Source organism: Denticeps clupeoides, chromosome 18 (genome assembly GCF_900700375.1).
Source record: "Denticeps clupeoides chromosome 18, fDenClu1.1, whole genome shotgun sequence".
NCBI classification, from domain to species: domain Eukaryota; kingdom Metazoa; phylum Chordata; class Actinopteri; order Clupeiformes; family Denticipitidae; genus Denticeps; species Denticeps clupeoides.
In genome coordinates, this window is record NC_041724.1 from 16,049,782 (window position 1) to 16,073,360 (window position 23,579).

At 38.3% G+C, this 23,579-nt stretch overlaps 1 protein-coding gene and 1 long non-coding RNA gene across 3 annotated transcripts in view; one reads left to right on the forward strand and one right to left on the reverse strand.

The window, feature by feature from the left end:
* Nucleotides 1-23,579, reverse strand: part of fgf13a (fibroblast growth factor 13a) — a 106,729-nt gene that overhangs the window by 61,400 nt on the left and 21,750 nt on the right. The gene's annotated exons all lie outside the window — the stretch shown is intronic.
* On the forward strand, nt 18,705-22,269 carry LOC114767793 (uncharacterized). The gene is made up of 3 exons (XR_003742985.1): nt 18,705-18,768; nt 21,793-21,897; nt 21,977-22,269. It is a non-coding gene; the product is annotated as an uncharacterized LOC114767793 (long non-coding RNA).

A 23,579-nucleotide genomic window follows, 5' to 3' on the forward strand; every position in this document is an offset into this window, starting at 1 on the left:
CTAAAACTAAAATTAAGCCAAAAACAACTAAACAACTATGACAAATACCATGGGCACATGCTAATAACCTAATTGGTTTAAATTAACAGTTTAATTTGTTTTGGCATGTGCCAAAAAAAAAGACCAAATCTGTTTTGTTGATGAAGAAACAAAATAGATGTGAAACACAATGTGAAACACACCACACACACAACAGTTTGAGAACCAAGGTTCAATGTAGATAAAAGTTTTTAATGAGATTAAAACATAATGAAATAAAGACTGAACCCTCAAACAGGATCTAGAAGCCTTTAAGTGATTATTTTAGCAACATTGCTATGTAATTCAAAAAGAAGAATGTCAGAAAGATAAGATTAGTGATTTTCCATTGAAAACAGAAGGTACAGAGATCCACTCGAGACATTTACAGGTGGATAAGTCTGACAACATATCAGTTAGATTAAAAGTGTTAAAACTTGGTTTACTGTATCACTGTGGTGTTCTCATATGTCTGATGCGTTTGCATATCCTGATGTATGGGCTGTGAGCTCAAAGCGTCCAGACATCTGTAGACCCCTCCACACCTGTCTGTCAACCCAGCTGTCTGCTGTCGCTCCAATGTGAGGTCAGCCTAGAATGCAGCTGCCATTCTAACCATATGGGGAACTTTCACACCACCCATTTCCTTCTGTGACCCTTTTGAATATTTTGGTGACTATATCATGTCAGGCCCCATAAAATGTGATTTATGTTACATTTATGTGAAGATCCCCATTAGAATACCCACTGCATTCACATATAATGTTATATTGGACTTGTACACACTTGTTGTGATTGCTCAGTCTAGACAAATATTAGACAAATTAGACAAATATTAGACCTTAAAACAAGGGATGGAAGATATAAGTCACTTGGTTACTAAAGTACTACCTATAAGTCTATGGGAACAACAGTTATTTTTTATATTCTATCAATATTTGTTACACTTACCAAAATTAATGAAAGCATAGAAATGCTAAATCCAACTGTATTTTCTTCTGCTAAGGGATTCTGTGTCAGGAGGGAACAGTGTGGACACCATAGTGAAGGAGAGTCTGAAAAGTGGTGACAAGCTGGTGTTGACATCTCTGTGTTCTCAGCTTCACAGGTGGCCTGTCCTGTCAGTACAGTCAGAACTGATCTTTCTCATGCTTAGGTTTGCTCCATCATCATCTAAAATTATACCATGATATTTGCTGAGATTGCTGTGATGATGATGTCACAATTTTCACTACTTTGCAGAACTTTTTTCTGTAAATGTACAACATGTGGATAGTGAGTTGTCAATTGCAATACATTTAAAATAATTGTAATTACCCATTTCACAATTATTGTGTCATGGTTTAAAATGAATTTTATGAAGCTAAGTCTGAAATAAGCTTTTCATACATTATTTGTATCTTTGATCCAGTGTCAGCCATATGAAAATGGGTCATATATGATGTTAAGGGGAACAAGAGATGGACTTGAACCCTAGTCTGCTTGTTAGATTTTTTCTGTAAGATTTTGAACAGATCAGCCTGAGGCGACTTTGAGACATGAGTACTCAGTAACAAGATTTTTTAATGACACTGTTGCTTGTCAGTGTATTAAATTACATTATGCTACAGTTCATTCTGAAGTATCATATATCCTTTAGTTTTATTCTATATTAACAGTAACTGATGTACATGACCAGTTGCTGCCTAATTGACATTGCAAGTAGATCAGTAGACAAGTAGATCAGACGTTTCTTCACACACACACATACACACACACACACACACATGCACACATACACACATACGCACACATACGCACACACAACAGCCTTTAAAGTATTTGGAATCTATATTGATAATGAAATGTGATCTTCAAATCTCTTTTGTTACTTTGACAGCAGGAAAATTAACCACCAGTTAAGATTTAAAATATACCTGACTGAGTTCCAGGTAAGAAGAAAAAATGTCACCAAACCCGTTTGGCTTAGAAATAAAATATGTATACATGAAACAAACTAAATAGCAAAAGATAGCAACTTTTGACCAACAAAAACACAATGTCATTTCACTGCTTTAAAATAGCAACACAATGACAATGTGCCTGGGAATTATTTTGAAGACACAAATATGTTACAGGAAGATGAGTCACAAGCCTCAAGAAATGTGCAAAACCGCCGTCAGACAGCACTAGGCAAGGTGAAAAACAGGCATTAGTGCCTGTACTCCACACTATAACATGACCTTGAGTGGACTATTGCTTGGGGGTGTAAATGTTTTATGCCCAAAAGAGGTATCACAGATTTCATCTTAATGGTAAGAGTGAAGAGGATAACATTTCAAAACCTTGAAGAAAGCCTTGAGTCAAATGTGCTGATCGCTTTCAAAAAAAATCCTCCCTCTAGTGACATTTGAGAGCCTCACACGTGCCGTGGATCCAACATGGTTACATAATGAGCAGTTTGGCTCCGCGATCGGGGACGTGGGGTCCCATCTGCCCGGGGGCAGCACAGGGCATCTGAAGAGCTGGAGAAAGACGCAGCGGGATTTCCTGCCTTTACTCTTTAACCCCCGACACAACAACTAGTTATGCTCAAACTGTGATCTCACTTGTAGGAGTTTTAACTTCTTCCCTGTGGAAAAGTGAGCTGGGGATCAAAGTGACCATTTGAACTGACGGCAGGACATAAAGAAACACAGTCATTGCATGTCCGGTCGGGCTGTTACACAAAGCCGACAAACAGCTCTAAAATCACCCTGACAGAACACGTTGCTTTCAGTAATGGGCTTTGTGGCAGCTATTGATCAGCAGTCTGGGAGGCATTAATCTAAGAGAACAGGACCATAAATAAAGCATTTAAGTTCGAGAGCAGACCAGTGTTAGATCTAAACAGTCAAAGGGCAAAAACTGCCCCAAAATTGGCAGTACAAGTTGTGATTGAAGGGCAAAAGCTGGCCCAAACATTATTGTAGACCAATACAGAAAAACATATATTCATTCATTTCATTTCAGATTTTATACAATCACACTAACAATAATATATGGGTTTCATAATACAACGTTCATTTTCTTCACATATGCCAGTGTCTCTTAGTGCATTGTCAATGTGTCGTACTTTTGACCAACAAATACTATATTGTATGTCACTGGTGCATTATTTTGCAATATTTACATGTTTTACATTTATCAGATTGTCAAAACAAAGAACATATTCAGATAATTAGGGCTACTATCAATTTAAAAAGTATCACAGTGAATATGCAATGCTTGCTACTTCTTGGGCCTGGGCTTAACTTTTCAGGCCCAATTACAGCTGTAATCACTAAACACGCATTTTCTCTTCTCTGGCATGAAGTTTGGCTTAAAAACATTATTTATTTGTTTGTTTGTTAGCGTTTTATCTATTTATTCATTTCTTTACGTAGTATAAATGTATATATGTATCGGGTTTTCAAAAAATAGTGTAAAATCCAAGTTACAGGAAGTAAACCAAATGCATCAGCATTAATTGTGCTCATGTTAAACCAAAATCAAAAGATTTTCTCTGTTGTATTATGCCAGGGAAAGGAACGTTTCACCAAAGAAATCTGAGATTCTCAATTGTGCATGAACTGTGAATATTGTTTGTTGTCATAATTCACTTCAAAAGGGCAAAATGTCATATATTACATAGGCATTACACCCAAAGATGTTTTATTTAGTGGCTCAGTAAAATTTTAGGGCTCAGTAGAATCAGAAATCCAGTCTCTCATCAAGGTGATGCATGAATGTTGATTCATGCATTACTGACTGTGTTATAAAGCTTTATATCAGGTTGGATCTGCTTTTCATTTCATAGCTTTTAGATATTAGGATTTCTTCTTCTTCATCACACTGATGTATGTGTGCAGTAACAATCACAGATGTGTACAGCAAGCAAACTGTTAAAAATTCATGAGCTTTCATCTCTCTCTGCTTAAAAATAGGACTCATAATGACACAACCTTCAATACCAAGAAGACAAGCTGCAGTGTACTACAAACTATAAACCACAAATCATTTGTCATTAATTTGGGAAATAATACAAAAAGTTCCCCCCCAAAAATAAACTTCTCTGCTTCACCTAGAAAACAACCCCATTCTGTCACACTGCCTGAGTTGAAAAGTAATAGGGCAAAGTGTTTCATCCTTTAAAGAAACAACCTATGCTTGTTCCATTTGCAAAACTCAGAGACCTCAAGGAGACAAACAGGGCAATTTAGAAAAGCTTTCATCTCAGCAACAAAAAAAATGGGCCATTAGTATGCCTTGCAAGTAAAAAATGCCAGCATATACCAAATACACTTTTCTATTATAAACCCAAGATGAGTTCAACCCCCAAATCCCAACTTTATTTTTAAGATAAACAGTTTAATAATCACCAATTTAAAATCTCTTCACATTGTGTTTACTGGTGTACTCTAGTGTGTTTATATGATTAAACACCTTTAATGGCGCAATGCTGCAATCCACACTGACATCATACTGCCTCTCACACTTAATGTTAACACTGCCACAGTCCTTTTATAGTTGTGTAACTATAACTGTCGACTGGTCGACTGGTTGGCCATTCGGTCAGGGCTTGTATTGTGTGTCATCTATTGTGTCTTTATGTGTGCATCGCTTCACTGAACCTGCTTAATTGTGCCTCAGGGACAAATAAAGTGAATTGAATGGAATTGAATTGGTCAGAAGCCTCCTGTTGGATATAAGTCCCAACATACCGACAAATTCCACATTCAGTTTCACTGCCACGACGCAAATGGCCCTTTTTTCCTCATTTTTTAGTTACATATGGAAGAGCTACAGGATCGCTGGATTACATGACTCCACCTGAAAACTGTGAAAGGAGTATGCGATACAGGTGGAAAAGTGACTGTGACTGTATTGATGACGATAACCAGAGTATATTATATGGAGTGCACATTTTTACATAATTTTAACCCAACCACTAGCGATGTAGGTCACATGCATTTCTCGATATCGCTCCAAGCCCGGGTAAACATAACGAATGTTCACACTGGGAAATTGTACACCTTCATCCACTATATGAGCTCATTTCAAACTGATACAGGTCCCAAAAACCAATGGCTAAAGAAGAAAAAAGTTGAAAAAGATTTAGCTGAGAAAAGTTATTTGGGATCAGGTCTGTAACATGATTATCTATAAAATTGATATCTTAAAGAGACAGAGTTGGACAGAGGCTCTCCAATCTGTGACAGAAAGTGTAAAACGTTTGTAGAAAACAATGTTCCTGAATGTCAAATCTCATCATTTACAGTGCATAACATCATCAAAAGATTCAGAGAAACTGGAAATATGTCTGTGCACAAGGGACAAGGCACTGAGATGACAATGTATTGTGTCAATGACATTACAAATTGTGCCCAGGAATACTTCCAGAAACCCCTGTCTGTAAACACAATTCACTGTGCCATCTGTAGATGGCATCTAAAGCTCTATCATTCAAAAAGAAAGCCATATTTGAATATGGTTGAATATGGGGTGGTAGTAGCCTAGTGGGTAACACACTCGCCTATGATCCAGAAGACCCAGGTTCAAATCCCGCTTACTACCATTGTGTCCCTGAGCAAGACACTTAACCCTAAGTTGCTCCAGGGGGACTGTCCCTGTAAATACTGATTGTAAGTCGCTCTGGATAAGGGCGTCTGATAAATGCCGTAAATGTGCCGTCATTTCCTGTGGGGCCAAGAATCATTTGAAATGGACTGGTCACATGACAATTTTTTTTTTCTGCTTTGTTTTTATCCATCATCTGTACATGTGCACATCATGTCATTTATCATTATATAGACAAGGAGATTGTGTCTTATTTTAAGAACCTTTGATGCCTGAATGAATACGAGGTGGCCTGAAGCCAGTAAAACAAGTTCAGCATCTGCCATCTGTGAAAGTGCTCGTTTGTTTTCCAGAAACATCAGGCTGTTGTTCTCAGTTGTCTCATCATCATCGAGTATAATATGGGAGCAACTAACAAAACAATCTCCGAAATTAATATAAATGTAAACAGTATTTTTACAGTACATTAGGGACAGGAAACAGTTTACCTCAACTTTACCTTGAATTCCTTAGTTAGGACCCTATTGTTTTATACAGTTTTAACTTTGAAGGTTGTGTGGCCCTTCTGAGACAATCTCTATTCTTTTTACCAGTGAGCAAAGTAGGCTGTTAAAAAACATCACCATGGCACCTTCTGTTAAGGCACTATATCTCATTTATAACCCAGTTCTTCACCTTCCTGGCATCTCTGTTCTGCAACAAATGCATTTTTCTCCTGGGTTCATCAACACGGTCAGATTTGATCAAATACCCCTGTCATAGTCCAGTCACCATAAAAAGAGAGAGGAGGTGATGAAAGATTTACATCTTATGGAGTCTGTGTGTGTGTGTGTGTGTGTGTGTGTGTGTGTGTGTGTGTGTGTGTGTGTGTGTGTGTTAGTTGCGCCAGCTGGCAGTGGCATCTCAGTGAAAGCTTCCTTCGGCACTGGCACTGGACCCAGGATGCTCTCAGTGCTCATGACCCCCATAAGAATGTAGAGACTTAATCCACAGATGGACCTGCAGCACTATCCAAAAAAACTTTCTAGAGCACCCTCCGATCAGATTCGCTCACCAGTGATTTGTTTCTGTAATATTTAGCTGAAATCTAAAACTAAGGCAAACGGCTAGGAGATGAGGTGTAGCATTTGGAAGAAAGATTTGGGAAATGAATAAATAGGTGTCCCATACAATGCATTTCCTGAATTAAAAGATTAGTCCAAAATTATTAGTATTTTTTTTTAAACATGTTTAATATGTTAATTCACAACACCAGATTCACCAGATTTCACCAGATTCCTAGGGGGAAAAATATCTACAATTTTTTTTCATTTGCCTTACAATTTCTTCATGAAAAAAAAAAACCTCTCTGTTTCAATGACAGTAATATGGCTTCAATGTGTATGTGTATATGACTGGTATATATATATATCATTGGTACTGCAGATGCTTGCCCTATAAACCAGACAATCAGACAATAATGTCATCGGCAAGTATAAAAAAAAAAGACCAGAACTCCTGGAAAGGTGCTGAAGACGTTCAGTGAAGAAATTGTTAAACTGAAACTGTTATTGGCCTGAGAGGTTGGTAATTATGCATTGGGGTTGCGTGAGCTGTGTTTGAACTGGCAGTGATTGAAACAAGAGCGATCATTACTCAGAGATGTTAGATTACTGAGCATACTGCAGATGTAACAACAATCAACTGCCAGATAATGTGATACCAAAAAATGTATTACAATGTCACACAACACAACTGATGGGCATCAGTTGATGGACAAGCTGATGAACTTCTGGTGTAAAGATGCAAGGAATAGGGTGGTTGGAACATTGTAAAACTGGAACATTCAGTGTGATGGCACAGTTGTACATAATGAAAGTGCAAGAATGGGTGACAACACGCATCTAGCTGGATTTTGGTTGAGAAGCTGTAACAGAGTGCCTCGGGATCTTTACTTAGATCAATTGTGGCCAGTACATTCTTGCACAGCTCACTTTCCTTCATCCTCACCTGAATTCTAATGAAAGGATTTGCACACTTGTAATTTAACATAAAACAGTTTGAGATGTGACCTTGATGTATGCAGGTCTATTCAGTAATTACATTTAATTAATTCAATAACAACACAAAATGAATGTGTGAACCTGCAGAGATCACATCTGTGGTGTCCACTAATGATCAAGTTTTATTTACAAGGACAGAAACGAGCGATAAAAGAGAAAAGATGAGGATCTTGCTTTCTGTGCTGCCATATTGTCTGGATTGTTTTTCATATTTTTGAAAAATTGTTTGCCAGTTATCTCCATGATTAAACTACGTGACAAAAAAAAGGTTTCTTAGTTTTTCTTCTTTAAGAGCCACATAAATAGCAAATGGTTTCTGTAAATTCTGAGAAGATACTGTCAGAACTCGGGGTTCAGGAGGGAGGAAGGTGCAGAAGCAGGACATTAACCCCAACAAAAATGGAACATGGGCCAATGGCAGGAAAAAGGGGGAGAAGCAAAACTGACGTGTAAATTTACAGGAGCAATGCATCCACAAAGTCTACATCGATGTCGCAGCCTCTACTGGGTAATGTCTCATGGTTCTTAAGGAGTCCTGGTCCATCAAGTCTAACTGATTTCAGATGGGATGGATCAGGACTCCATAATCAGCTGCAGGAGCACCTGCTGTGATCGCCCCATGGTCCCTGGGCATCACACATTCATCTACATCTGTTATAGCACTTCTGAAAATAGGGCCCAGAGGGCAGGAGCCAGTCGGGTGTGTTTATGAAAATATGCCACACCCAGCAGTCCTGAGCCAAACAACATTTCTGCAGTTTCCACGGTGATAAAATTGGAGAGGCCTGAGAGACGACTGTGTGGGGCCAAATGTGATGGGGTGGGAAGAGACAGACATAAAAGAGATTAGAGGAGAGGCTAGATTAGCACCACTGAAGATGACACAGCGCCATAACACCTGTCAGCCTCTATCAGGATGGCAGCAGTCAGAGATTTCTGCATGAAGAAACCCCTGTTTCTCCTAGCAGAGAGGGAGAAAAGAGAATAAACCTAGTTCCTCTGGTTAGAACCAGAACTCTGGTACTCTCTGAGGACTAGTCAGCAATGTTTATTTCTATTATCAGTAACTGAGCTGCCCCTGGTTGCAGTATTGTGGCTTGGTTGCCTGTCACAAGTTCTGTAATTGTTAAAATATGTCTCAGCTCTGCAGTTCAACTGTTATATAACTACAATAATTTAATTGATATCACGTTCAAAGAAATGAGGCTGCCATGAGGTCACAGGCCTCTGACCTTTGACCTCTGATGACTTAACCCTAATCACTTCACCTTTTAGCTTACATGAACAGTTGCTTCAAATATGTAGAACTTTCCTGATCATGTAATGTACATTGAATGTAATCACGGGTGTGTGAGCGCTGCTGCTTGTCTCCCAGCCCTCCTTGACACACATATTTGTCCCAACATGTCTGGGTTTCTGTTCCGCATCTATAGTTAGCCTCTGTCTCCCGCTATGCACATTTTCTGAAAGCGAATTGGGTTCCTTTTTGCGACTGGCCCACTTGATGCTGTGTGCGTGGAGGAGGGAGTGGAAATATTCCGGTTCCTGGCAGACTTTGGGAATGGCACTGCTTTTTCTTCTCATTCCTCAGTCAGGTTTGATGTGGACCTCTGGTAAGAGTACATGGGGTCAGCACTACCGTTAACAAAGCATACAGCTTTGGGAGAATGCAAAACACACACACACACACATCATCTGCACAGACACATGTGCTTTATATTCATATAAAGGTGCAGTGGTGGCATAGTGGTTAAGGAAATGGACCCGTAATCAGAAGGTTGCCGGTTCAAATCCAAAGCCGCCAAGTAGCCACGAGGTGCCACTGAGCAGAGCACCATCATAGCTGCCCACTGCTCACTAAGGGTGATGGGTTAAATTCAGAGAACAAATTTCATTGTGTGCAATGTGTGCTGTGTTTGCTGTGCACAACAGACTCGGTCACAATTCCGATTACCTATCCTGCAGGTCCTGGGTTGGGGAGTTTTTTAGGTTGTCCTCTCTCCACCTATAATTCTCCCTAACTGTGACAGCAGTTAGGGATTTATGTCTGATGCCTTGTTGGTGAAAGACCCTCGTGTTTCTCGGGTGCTGATTTAGAGTCTCATTTTACCGCAGCACATCACTACAGCACCATCATTCATTTGACATGCATTCACAGGCCAGAGGGCAAAGTGTGTTTTCACAGTTTTACTGTTCTCAATGAGTCTACTGTGCCACTCATTCTAAATATACCCTCATCCTGACCCATCGGCTCCAGCTGGATGCTGGAAAAAACAGACTGGAACATGGCTGTGACATTATTTGCACGGGTCATACTGGAAATCCATTACAGCTAGAGGGCCGCAGGGCATTACAGGCTTTTTCACTTACATTTCTTCACACTCAATGTAAACAAAAAAAACAAGCCAAAATTATAATCAATGGGGGAATCAATCAATGGCCTTAATGTGTGGGTTAAACCCTACAACAGGCTGCCCTAGTACTGTACGTATATGTCAACATTCAACCAGAAGAATGAAAAAAACAATGAAACAAATGGAGAAAGGTGAAAATTAATAAAGACAAAGGACTCAAATGCGTCTTTATGGTTTATTAGTAGAAGCATAAAAGCAACAGCAAATGCAACAGCAAAAGCAACAGCAAAAAACTTTCCTGCTGTAGCACATGAGTTTAACACAAGCATTTCACAGTACACAGTTTCAAATCTAATAACTACATTTTTCCTTTACGATACCATAGGTCTGGCATATCCTACATTTTCTAGCACCACCCACTAACTGTCCACAATTTTCTCATCATTTTCTTGTCTTCTACAGTGTTTAATGTAGATACTAACCATGTGTCTAAGTTCTGTAAGAATAAATCTTTATATATCAAAAATATTTTTTACTATGTCAAAAGATACAATTCTGAGGAAGTACAATTTCTGAGAGTATGCCAGCAATAGACAATACGTTACTTTAAATATCCCACAATGCAATGTAGTAGCAATTACACTGTTTAACGCTCGTCACTGTTAAACTTTGCATGCAGACTTTAATTGACGCCAATGATCAGAAAACCGGTCGGCATCCAGTCGGCGCTAACCTGACAACATGTCCGTGTGAACAAGGCCTTAATGAGAGAATAGTGGTGGGTGATATGATGATATAAGATTGTAAAGATGATCTATGTGTTGACGATCTGCCGATCTCCAGCAAGATCGTAGTATCGTTAATATAGACTACATTCTAGCTATCTATTGTGGTTCTGTATGCTTTCAAATTTTTTTACTTCAGCCAAATCATGCTACATGCTAATTCACTTAATGCCCACCTTAGAGAAACAAAGCTCAACCAATCAAAGTGAAAAAAATGGGCTTGTTCTTGGTGGAATTTTGATCTGAAGTCACCTTCTTAGCGAAACAGCACAAAATGTTCCGAAATGTTCTTTGGCATAAAAGAACATTTGCTTTGTTCTTTAGGACTATATTTTTACAAAGGAAAATGGATTGGTTGTACTGTTCAGTAACTTGCAAAATATATAAAAAAAAAAATCTAAAGTTCCAAATCAATGTAAAAACCATGATAAAATGGAAATAGTGTGATTTTGCCCCCACTACAAGAGATGCAATTGAGGCATTGATAATCATCATCAAATCGAATCATAAGACCAGTGAAAGTTCACCCCTCTGGTAGCAGGGCTACCAAACATTGTCTTCATGTCTACAGAACAGAAGCTGCACATCCATGTTTTTAATCGTGTTTTGCCACGTATTATGTAACCACGCAAATTTCATCGTAATTGGGAATTGAGATGACAGGTGAAAGTAAAGTGACTGTCATTGTGAAACACTGCAGCACAGCAAACGGTGACACATGAAATGCGTCCTCTGCATTTAACCATCACCCTTGGTGAGCAGTGGGCCACCATAAAATCACGTAGTCATCAGCAGCCCTAGGTAACAAAAACTCACATCAACAAGAATCAAGCATCTTTTTTTTCTTCATCTTTGACTGATTTACAGTTTGTTTCTTCACTATACACAGAACCAGACTTGGCCTTGTCTCAGGATTTCCTGGTTTTTCAGCCAGACACACCTATCTATGCAGTCTACACAGCCAGAAAACAGGAGCACCAGAGGAACAGTGATAATAACAGTGAAAGAAGAGTAATAATGCAGAAGGTAGGGCATCCCAGCCAGCACTGCTGTTCCCCAAATCTCAAGCTTCCAGGTATAATTTGTAGACCCACTCATTCACTTTCAGGTCTAGCCTAATCCATTCTAGGGTCATGTCTGGGTCATCGGGAGTGGGGCTGGCAGGGACCCACCCTGGCATAATAAAGTGGTATTTAAAAAACACGGTATTATTGAGCAAGCAAGGTAAGCCATATGTTTGCCAGTTGTACTTTACCTCCATTAACTAAAAATAATGAGAACCATAAAGAGACATCATCAAGGTGCTGTCAGTGCCAGCATTAAGTCATGAGATGTTTTCTCTTGCATTCATTCACAGCTTCACACCATCCAGAATCAGCTGCCTTCAGTACAGCATGTGACAGAGAGAGAGAGAGAGAGAGAGAGAGAGAGAGAGTTACAGAGCACCCAGGACCCCAAAGAATAGTCCCAGTGAGAGCCTGAACAAAAATGTTCACCAACAGCTGTTGTTAGTCACACAGATTTTATTAGGTCCAATAAGAGCCACTATCTTCTTCTCATTGCATTATTTTAAAAACATGCTCTTCAGCATGATTGTAGCCAATCGTGTTATTCAGCAGTTAGAGGCTGCCATGTATCTCACTTTGTGTCTAGATGGTAGCCGGGATGTTCTAATTACGACAACGTCCACCCTCCTGTGGAGAGACGCATTAGAGGAGGTGTCCATTCAGGACCCTTCCTTACAGGTTTTAGTCAAGGAGGCAGACACTTACAAATGATGCAACAAAAGGTCAGGAGCCAATTTATTCAAAATTATGGAATGCTGCAATGCAACACAGAGATCACAGAATTAAGAAAAGATAACCAATACAAAGCTTGTGTAATTCACCATCTCATGTGAAGTGTGTGTAAAAAACCCGTTACACCACAGCTCTCATGGGGACCCTCACAATAAGAGCAGGAAATGAATGATAACATGAAATAATAAAGAAACAAATTTATTATTTCTGGGTGGTATCTGGGTGGTAGTAGCCTAGTGGGTAACACACTCGCCTATGAACCAGAAGACCTGGGTTCGAATCCCACTTACTACCATTGTGTCCCTGAGCAAGACACTTAACCCTAAAATTGCTCCAGGGAGACTGTCCCTGTAACTACTGATTGTAAGTCGCTCTGGATAAGGGCGTCTGATAAATGCTGTAAATGTAAATGTAAATGTAAATGTAATTATTTCTGTTGTTTTGTTGATTTTGAATCTGCTCTCTACAGGCCAGGATGGGAGGCTGGAGCCAGGACTGAGTGAAAAGGGCAGAACAGCAGAAAGACCATCTGTCCCTGGAGTTCTCGCTCTCGCTTTGTGTGTGTGTGTGTGTGTGTGTGTGTGTGTGTGTGTGTGTGTGTGTGTGTGTGTGTGTGTGTGTTTGTAAACCTACCAATATGTGGACATTGACCTGACTGCACACCAATAAGGTGGGGACGTGTGTCATCGTGGGGACCAAAAACCAAGTCCCCACAAAGTTAACTACGCTAGCATGTATATTTCATCAAAATAAGCCTACCCCTTTAATATCTCCAAAGTCCCCAAGATGGACATTTTCTTGAAAAACATTGTGTATGTGTGTGCCTGGAATTGCTCACAGTGTGTACACGCCAACTAGGGTTGAAGAGGGTAATTGCAATTGCAGATACACACAGTAACACGTGGTACAGCAATGCTGAACTCTTATTGGCTCATCTTGATGACGTCACGGACCATCAGAAACCAATGAGAGAGCTAATTGTTAATAAGTGCCTCAGTTAGCAAGACTGAGTTTGCTGAGCTATAGCACCATCCAGATCTATGTAAGCTAACTTTAACTGCAAGAAAAAAATCATTTAAAGATTCATACTTTTATGATACACATTGTGTTAGGGGTAAATAATATTTCTTTCAATAGTAAAGTGTTTTAGTAAGAAAAGCTATGACAATGCTAGCTAGTTAAATGGTACTAGCTTAGTTAGCACATGCTAGTTTCTGTTATTTATGGATATTTAAAATTACAATTATTACTATATCTTCCATAGACGTTTTCACTAAGCAGTAAGAGAAATAATGTGCTAAGAAAAATGGCTCGGAGGCGACAAAGCCCAATAAACAATGCCATTTTTCACATCACCACCTGCCGTGATAAAGCAGGGCTTGATGTTAAATACATCAATTCCTATAAAGGTGAGCAAAGCAGATATATTATCTTAAACTAATTACTATGAGGGAAAGTAGGTATGAATGTGGGTTGTGATTCACAAATTAGGCAGGGGAGTGTTTGCCGAGTCAGATATTTTCAAAGGAGATTTCATACTGGAGTACAGAGGAGACCTTATCGATCCAGAAGAAAGTAAATGAAGACGGCGAATTTACCACAACTCCCTAAAAGGATTTATGTTCGATTTCATCTGGCATGGAAAATTCTGGACGTGAGTACAAATGGATTTATATATTTTCCTTTGTTTTGATGTATAACTGTATTAAATATTTAAAAAATATATTTGAAAACTCGCTGCTAAAACTAGTATTAGTTTTTTATTAGTATTCTAGTTTTGTTGCCACATGTGGGAACTCGTGTCTTGTGTGGAGTTGCACAGCATGGGGAGCATTTAGATCATTTATCATCGCTAAACCGCCCATAACAGCTTTAAATGTGTATTATTAATTTTTTCAAGTCAGATGTGGAGTCAAAATGGGTTACATAACGTCGCTCAGACACACAGGGATTGTGGGTAATATGGTTGTTTTCTTCTGATGGAACAGAATGATTTCATCATTTGTCTGTCAGCATTTAAGGTACTTATTGTAAACATGCCATACTATATTGACTTATTTACAGTTGGCTTCTAATAGTTAAGATAGCAGCTCATGCATGGTTCCTGCTCAGGTCTGAATATTTTCCAGAAATACAAAAAAAAATGTTTATTTGTTCAGCTATTTGAAGTAGATTTATAATGTCTGCATATATCAGTTGTGTCATCACAAGATCACAAAAAATTGTTTAACAATTTATATATTATATTGTTAATATAAAATTAAGTAATACAAACTAACAATAGTATAATTTTGCATTTAATAACTATTCTCTTTATTCAAATTCAGTATTGATGCTGCAAGGGATGATGGCACCCTTGGAAGACTGGTTAATGATGATCACATTAACCCCAACTGCAAAATGAAAAGAATCATGGTGGAAGGAAAGCCTCATTTGTGCCTTTTTGCCTTAAAAGACATAACACCTGGAGACGAGATTAGATATAATTATGGCGATGCTGATTGTCCTTGGAGGAATCAGGTAAGAATTGTAAAAGATATTTTGAAATCTGATATTTATATAAATTAAGATTTTAGTATTAATTAATTGTAATATTATGTTTGTTCATAAAGTTTTAACAATCAGAATAATTCACACATGCTCGCATCCATTTTACTGTTATTGGTTTACTGGGCTTTTCATATGTTTGCAGCCCTGGTCCTGCATTCGAATTCTGTAACAAATATTGAATCTAGAGAATTGTGGTTGTTTTGTTTATTTCACTGAAGATGCATCATCACTATACCTACTTAAGCATATTCTCTGCATCTGTATTTATTTAAAAATGCTTTTGCAACCTGACACTGTTCAGCTTTTTTATCTTTTACCAGTATTTGGGGACTTATTGGGGATTCCTTTGATAATTTCAGGAAGAAAGAAGTGGAATGGAAGGAGCCAGTAACTGTCCCAGGTCAGAAAACGCCTCTGAAAAGGATCTACATTACACCCAAAGTTCATTGGATAACTGCACCCTCAACAATCAGGTATAAAACTGCTGTTTAATTACCCGATATTATCCATACTTTTAGAATGAGAGTGTGCATTTTAAAGTTATGCAAACATAACTTTCATATTTGGTCTAATTGTTGGCTGTTTTGTTCATTCCAGGAGACAATAAGTGGTGTAGACAGAGCTAATATCTTCCCCAAATCAGATGGTACCTCTGAAGACATTCAGCATTCCACAGACTGTTCACAGGTTGAGACTTTCCACATTCAGGTATGATACTTCTTTTTAAAATGTAATTTTAATATAATATACGTTAAGTCCCCACACTGTGCAATGTGCATGATATATGTGAAGTCCCCATGAACTATTGTGTATCACAAATCTTTTTGAAAGATTCACAAGACTCAGGATGAGAAGTGCTGCACCTCCCCCACTATGTCCCCACATTGTCTTCTAAAATTAAATCTCTATACTAAGTCCACACACTACACCTATTTTGATCTATTAGGATTTTGTAACACATGTACAACTCTTAGTACATTTAAACATTGAAAATATGTAGTGTGATTGTAGAATGGCAACGTATCTTTTATGTTTGGTTTAATGGCTGACTGTTTTGTTCATTTTAGGAGACAATAAGTGGTACGAACCAAGCCAGTAACTGCCCCAAATCAGATGGTGCCTCTGAAGACAATCAGCATTGCACAGACAGTTCACAGCATGACAGTATCTTCCACATTCAGGTATGAAACTGCTCTTTTTTATGTATTTTAATTACCATATACGTTAAGTCCCCACAATGTGCAATGTGCATGATATATGTGAAGTCCCCATGACGTATTGTGTATCACAAATGTTTATGAAAGATTCACAAGACTCAGGATGAGAAGTGCTGCACCTCCCCCACTATGTCCCCACATTGTCTTCTAAAAAAAAATTTCTACACTAAGTCCACACACTACACCTATTTTGATCTATTAGGATTTTGTAACAAAATTAATTATTTTAATGACATGTATAACTGTTAGTACATTTAAACATTGAACATATGTAGTGTGGTTGTAGAATGGCAACATATCTTTTATGTTTGGTCTAATGGCTGACTGTTTTGTTCATTATAGGAGACAATAAAGGGTATGAACCAAGCCAGTAACTGCCCCAAATCAGATGGTGCCTCTGAAGACAATCAGCATTGCACAGACAGTCCACAGCATGACAGTATCTTCCACATTCAGGTATGAAACTGCTCTTTTTTATGTATTTTAATTACAATATACGTTAAGTCCCCACAATGTGCAATGTGCATGATATATGTGAAGTCCCCATAAAGTATTGTGTATCACAAATGTTTATGAAAGATTCACAAGACTCAGGATGAGAAGTGCTGCACCTCCCCCACAATGTCCCCACATTGTCTTCTAAAAAAAAATCTCTACACTAAGTCCACACACTACACCTATTTTGATCTATTAGGATTTTGTAACAAAATTAATTATTTTAATGACATGTATAACTGTTAGTACATTTAAAACATTGAAAATATGTAGTGTGGTTGTAGAATGGCAACATATCTTTTATGTTTGGTCTAATGGCTGACTGTTTTGTTCATTATAGGAGACAATAAAGGGTATGAACCAAGCCAGTAACTGCCCCAAATCAGATGGTGCCTCTGAAGACAATCAGCATTGCACAGACAGTCCACAGCATGACAGTATCTTCCACATTCAGGTATGAAACTGCTCTTTTTTATGTATTTTAATTACAATATACGTTAAGTCCCCACAATGTGCAATGTGCAAGATATATGTGAAGTCCCCATAAAGTATTGTGTATCACAAATGTTTATGAAAGATTCACAAGACTCAGGATGAGAAGTGCTGCACCTCCCCCACAATGTCCCCACATTGTCTTCTAAAAAAAAATCTCTACACTAAGTCCACACACTACACCTATTTTGATCTATTAGGATTTTGTAACAAAATAAATTATTTTAATGACATGTATAACTGTTAGTACATTTAAAACATTGAAAATATGTAGTGTGGTTGTAGAATGGCAACATATCTTTTATGTTTGGTCTAATGGCTGACTGTTTTGTTCATTATAGGAGACAATAAAGGGTATGAACCAAGCCAGTAACTGCCCCAAATCAGATGGTGCCTCTGAAGACAATCAGCATTGCACAGACAGTTCACAGCATGACAGTATCTTCCACATTCAGGTATGAAACTGCTCTTTTTTATGTATTTTAATTACAATATACGTTAAGTCCCCACAATGTGCAATGTGCATGATATATGTGAAGTCCCCATAAAGTATTGTGTATCACAAATGTTTATGAAAGATTCACAAGACTCAGGATGAGAGTGCTGCACCTCCCCCACTATGTCCCCGCATTGTCTTCTAAAAAAAAATCTCTACACTAAGTCCACACACTACACCTATTTTGATCTATTAGGATTTTGTAACAAAATTAATTATTTTAATGACATGTATAACTGTTAGTACGTTTAAACATTGAAAATATGTAGTGTGGTTGTAGAATGGCAACGTATCTTTTATGTTTGGTCTAATGGCTGACTGTTTTGTTCATTATAGGAGACAATAAAGGGTACGAACCAAGCCAGTAACTGCCCCAAATCAGATGGTGCCTCTGAAGACAATCAGCATTGCACAGACAGTTCACAGCATGACAGTATCTTCCACATTCAGGTATGAAACTGCTCTTTTTTTATGTATTTTAATTACCATATACGTTAAGTCCCCACAATGTGCACTGTGCATGATATATGTGAAGTCCCCATGACGTATTGTGTATCACAAATGTTTATGAAAGATTCACAAGACTCAGGATGAGAAGTGCTGCACCTCCCCCACTATGTCCCCACATTGTCTTCTAAAAAAACATTTCTACACTAAGTCCACACACTACACCTATTTTGATCTATTAGGATTTTGTAACAAAATTAATTATTTTAATGACATGTATAACTGTTAGTACATTTAAACATTGAAAATATGTAGTGTGGTTGTAGAATGGCAACATATCTTTTATGTTTGGTCTAATGGCTGACTGTTTTGTTCATTATAGGAGACAATAAAGGGTATGAACCAAGCCAGTAACTGCCCCAAATCAGATGGTGCCTCTGAAGACAATCAGCATTGCACAGACCGTCCACAGCATGACAGTATCTTCCACATTCAGGTATGAAACTGCTCTTTTTTATGTATTTTAATTACAATATACGTTAAGTCCCCACAATGTGCAATGTGCAGGATATATGTGAAGTCCCCATAAAGTATTGTGTATCACAAATGTTTATGAAAGATTCACAAGACTCAGGATGAGAGTGCTGCACCTCCCCCACTATGTCCCCACATTGTCTTCTAAAAAAATCTCTACACTAAGTCCACACACTACACCTATTTTGATCTATTAGGATTTTGTAACAAAATTAATTATTTTAATGACATGTATAACTGTTAGTACGTTTAAACATTGAAAATATGTAGTGTGGTTGTAGAATGGCAACGTATCTTTTATGTTTGGTCTAATGGCTGACTGTTTTGTTCATTATAGGAGACAATAAAGGGTACGAACCAAGCCAGTAACTGCCCCAAATCAGATGGTGCCTCTGAAGACAATCAGCATTGCACAGACAGTTCACAGCATGACAGTATCTTCCACATTCAGGTATGAAACTGCTCTTTTTTTATGTATTTTAATTACCATATACGTTAAGTCCCCACAATGTGCACTGTGCATGATATATGTGAAGTCCCCATGACGTATTGTGTATCACAAATGTTTATGAAAGATTCACAAGACTCAGGATGAGAAGTGCTGCACCTCCCCCACTATGTCCCCACATTGTCTTCTAAAAAAACATTTCTACACTAAGTCCACACACTACACCTATTTTGATCTATTAGGATTTTGTAACAAAATTAATTATTTTAATGACATGTATAACTGTTAGTACATTTAAACATTGAAAATATGTAGTGTGGTTGTAGAATGGCAACATATCTTTTATGTTTGGTCTAATGGCTGACTGTTTTGTTCATTATAGGAGACAATAAAGGGTATGAACCAAGCCAGTAACTGCCCCAAATCAGATGGTGCCTCTGAAGACAATCAGCATTGCACAGACCGTCCACAGCATGACAGTATCTTCCACATTCAGGTATGAAACTGCTCTTTTTTATGTATTTTAATTACAATATACGTTAAGTCCCCACAATGTGCAATGTGCATGATATATGTGAAGTCCCCATAAAGTATTGTGTATCACAAATGTTTATGAAAGATTCACAAGACTCAGGATGAGAGTGCTGCACCTCCCCCACTATGTCCCCACATTGTCTTCTAAAAAAATCTCTACACAGTCCACACACTACACCTATTTTGATAATGACATGTATAACTGTTAGTACATTTAAATTTTGAAATTATGTAGTGTGCTTGCAGAATGCAAACATTACTTTTACATTTGGTCAAATTGCAATCAGACAGTCAGAATTGCACTGCCAGTTCACAGGTTGAGAGTATCTTCCACATTCAGGTATGAAACTGTTCTTTTCAATGTATTTTTATCATAATATCGAATCTCGAATTCCGATCCGCCAAGGTGCAACTGAGCAAAGCACTGTCCCCACACACTTCTCCCCAGGCGCCTTTCATGGCTGCCTACTGCTCACCAAGGGTGATGGGTTAAAAGCAAAGGACACATTTAGTTGTGTGCACATGTGCTGTGTTGCAGTGTATCACAATGACAATCACTTCTCTTTTACTTAATAAACATTAAGTCCCTTCAATGTAAATATATGTGACATCCCTACAAAGTAGAATGTGCTTCACCACTATTGTTGAAAGGTTAATAAGACTCAACAAGTTTTGTGTACGTGCCTCAGCAGGTACCCATGTTGTCTTCTAAAATGAAGGCTTTAGTGAAATAGCTAAGAGACTCCATGGTAGCATGAAATGGAGTCTACAACTGACATAAGTGGCTCAGGTAGTGCAGCTTGTTCAGGATCAAATTCAAATTTTATTTGTCACATACACAGTCATACATGATATGATATGCAGTTTTAACAAAAGTGTTTAAGTGTTAGGATATGTTAGGAAGTGTTCAAGTGTTAGGTATATCAATGCAAGCTATGGCAAGAAGGTTTGTGTAGAGTCCAGAACATGAAGGCACTACCAGGAAACAGGCCAGTACATCAGAAGACATGGAGGAGGCAGTAGAAGGGCAACCCAGCAGCAGGACCGCTACCTCCACCTTTGTGCAAGGAGGAACAGGAGGACCTCTGCCAGAGCCCTGCAAAATGACCTCCAGCAGGCCTCTCTGCTCTGCTCAAATGGTCATAAACAGACTCCACAAGGGTGGTATGAGGGCCCGATGTCCATAGATTGGGGTTTTGCTTACAGCCCAACACTGTGCAGCATGTTTGGCATTTGCCAAAGAACAACAAGATTGGCAAATTCGCCACTGGCGCCCTGTGCTCTTCACAGATGAAACCAGGTTCACACAGAGCATATGTGACATGTGACAGTCTGGAGACGCCATGGAGAACATTCTGATGCCTGCAACATCCTCCAGCATGACCAGTGTGGCAGTGGGTCAGTAGTGGTGTGGGGTGGCATTTCTTTAGGGGGGCGCACAACCCTCCATGTTCTCGCCAGATGTAGCTTGACTGCCATTAACTACCGAGATGAGATCTTCAGACCCCATGTGCACATCTGGGACATCATATCTCGCTTCATCTACCAACACCACGTTGCATCACAGACTGTGCAGGAGTTGGCGGATTCTTTAGACCAGGTCTGGGAGGAGATCCCTCAGGAGACCATCCGTCACCTAAACAGGAGCATGTCCAGTCATTGTAGGGAGGTCATAGAGGCACGTGAAGGCCTCATTACTGGGCCTCATTTTTACTTATTTTAAGGACATTACATCAGCCCATAGTTTGTTTTGCCACTTTAATTTTGAGTGTGACTCCAAATCCAGAGCTTCATGGGTTGATAAATTTGATTTTCATCGATAATTTTTGTGTGATTTTGTAGTTAGCACATTCAACTATGTAAAGAAGTATTTAATAAGAATATTTCATTCATTCAGATGTAGGATGTCTTATTTCTGTGTTCCCTTAATTTGTGAGCAGTGTATTTTCTCCAAGAAAGAATCAAATCCTTAACAATTTTGAATGCATTTGTTTTGTGTTTAAGTGGCTCTTGATGTAGAACCACCCATAGATCCTTCTGCAAAAGAAGTCCAGAAATCTTCAATTGAACAAGCAACAGAAATAACAAGTACCACAACTACCATGAAAGGTACTGTTTGTTAAACTTCATAGAAAGCCTTTATGAACTTAAAAATCTCTGTTTTTTCTGATGTGCTTTGTTCATTCAGGTCGAAAGGTGGTAAAGAAAAAGAAATGGGACAGTGATGAAATGAATGCAGTTGAAAAGCATCTAAACAGGTTCATCAAAACTTGTACAGTGCCAGGAAAACAACAATGTGAGGCCTGTATAAATGCTGAACCTGTTGCCTTGAAAGACAGGGATTGGTTGTCTGTAAAGTTCTTTGTGAAGAACAAAATCACTACCCTTAAAAGAAGAATGTAAAGTCAGTTATTTTATTTTGTTTGGTATCTTATTTTCTGGTATTTTAGATTTCTGGTTATTACATTTGTTTTAAAAGGATCTTAGAATCTCTTTTTTTTTTTTTTTTGGAAATGGGTGCAATTCAGTAAAGTGTCTTTGAATCGAATGTAAATATGTACAGAATACTGTTCAGAATGCTACATAAAAATAGCAAAAAAAAATAAATATTTTATTCATGTTATTAAATTTTGATCTTTTCATTCATTATAGCTGCATCCCAGCTGTTTCGTCCCCATGTTGTTCACAAGTACCTACATCTTACAGTTAACCAGACAGTTCACTATGTGTGTCTGCTGGTCCTCACAAGTGATGTCTACCAGACAAGGTCCCCAGTTTGTAGGAAAATGTCACATTGCTTTATTAATGTATTTTCTATATTTTAAAGTGACAGTCATTTTTAAAGCCTCAAATGAAACATAAATCTATCTTTAGATTTTTCATAAAGCCTTTAGAAATGCACGTCCCCACGATGTGGCATCGTGCATGTAGTCCCCAAATTGCGGCTACACAAGTATGTGTGTGTGTGTGTGTGTGTGTGTGCACCTGACGTGTGAAGTGTGCACATTTCACAAGATACACAGAATACATTCCAGCAGCTAGAGGTCCAAACCCACTGAGCACATAAAGGCCATATGCCAGCTGTATGCTTTTTTTTGCTATAAATGGAAAGCCAACCCACTTGCACAGTTAATTTTTTCTTTCAGAATTCATGAATTATGAAAGAAAAAATATAATAATACTATTATTATTGAAACTGTATGCACAATGTAAGACAAAAATATAAATATAAAGAAAAAAAACATTATTGCACACCAATTATTTCAAAATAATATTGTATGGAATGAACAGATATGTGAAATGTGGCACATTTGCAAAAGTGTGTGCTTCATTTCCACATTCTTCATTAACAATCCCACTTGTATGTGTGATTTGTTTACTGTGTGCAGATAATGTGGTTAACATAACACAACAGCATTTACAGCACAGAATCAATAGACAGGATTTCATTTGTGAAATGAAGGAATCATAGAATCATAGAAGGAATCACCACAAGATGGAGCTATCTGACTGTGAACATGTAAATGAACATGCATATGAGTTAGATCCCACCCATGTGGTCTCCAAAGGCTAATGACGAACCGGAGGGGGGAAATGCATTAAAGCATGTTTATGCTATTTTGTGTTAAGTTTAATGTTGGATAATGTTAACATATAAATAAATTGTGTCATATCCTGACTTTCTGGGATATTTCTGGGAACATTCAGGGCTGGAATGATCATTGTCCAAGTTCCCGATTCCCTGATTGTGTACATCTATGTGCTGTTGTTACGTTCTGTGTTCGTCAGTA